The sequence below is a fragment of the Pan troglodytes genome, chromosome 1 (assembly GCF_028858775.2).
Source record: "Pan troglodytes isolate AG18354 chromosome 1, NHGRI_mPanTro3-v2.0_pri, whole genome shotgun sequence".
In the NCBI taxonomy this organism is placed as follows: domain Eukaryota; kingdom Metazoa; phylum Chordata; class Mammalia; order Primates; family Hominidae; genus Pan; species Pan troglodytes.
This window is the reverse complement of record NC_072398.2, coordinates 23,223,597-23,224,752: the sequence shown is the minus strand read 5'-3', so window position 1 is coordinate 23,224,752 and position 1,156 is coordinate 23,223,597.

Here is a 1,156-nt window from a genome sequence, read left to right as displayed (position 1 = left end):
CCTGCTTTTGGTCTTTATTATATAGCCTTGCCCTACAATTATATTCAAAATAATTTCAGTATTAAGTCCTTTAATAGTCACTTTATATCTGAGACATGAGACTTATTGAGAGATGAGGAAAGTATAGACTTGGTGGCAAAAGGAACTTGGCTTTATTTCTAATTTTTAGAAGCTTGCCACTACCCAGTGGTCTTAACTCTTTGGATGTGTTGTCTTCTGAACCAATAATTCGAAAAGCTAATCAACAGGATCACCTGGAAATAGTGGAATCTGTAAGTAGATTGAACTTTCATGAATGTTTAATAACAAATGAGAGTGTGTAACAGTCTTTAGCTCAAAAATTAATGCATTCAAGATCTGGCTATTTTAAGATGCTCTGTATTAGTTAACCCTGAATTTATTCAAGCACTAATAGTTAATTCTTAGCCCTGTTTTATTTAGTGTTGGTACAATTAATGTGAAATGAGGATAATTAAACCTTCTAAGACTTTTAACACATCCCATTAGTTGTAACGTTTGAGTGTTTGAAACTGCCCTAGAAGTGATACGAAATGTTAATAACTATGCCAAGAATAGACGCATGTCAATAAGATACGACACTGGGCTTGCATTCTTACTGCTCTTCAACATTTAGCCGTAACTTAATCTTTTGACTATAGGTGACTATAAAATTCTTTAATGGGAGAATTAATTATTTTAAGAGGCTGATTTTGTTAGCACGCATCCTAGTTTTCAGTATGATCTTTTGCATATACTTCTACAGGGAAGTACGGGTAACACTTGGAACTTTCTCAATATAAGTTACTAAAAGCCAATTGTAGTTGAATGTTCTCTGTTCAATCCAGTTTTTCAGTGCAAAAGACCAAATGGCCTTTTCATGAAACACTTCAGAAGAAAAAGGTGTCTCCAGTAAGGGAGGAAGTTAATGTTACCTGCTGGAATCTGATAAAGACCAGTAATTTACAAGTAGACGATACAGTCCTTTGAGTTCTTGGAATCCTAAAATCTCGAAAAGTTTTAATGCTCTAAAAGTACATTTTTTGTTGCCCCATGAAGTGGTTGTTAACAATTCTTTTTTTAAACAAAATTTCAATGTTTAAACAAATATTTAGTACTATGTGCTCACTGTCCAGGTATAATACAGTAAGTTGTACAT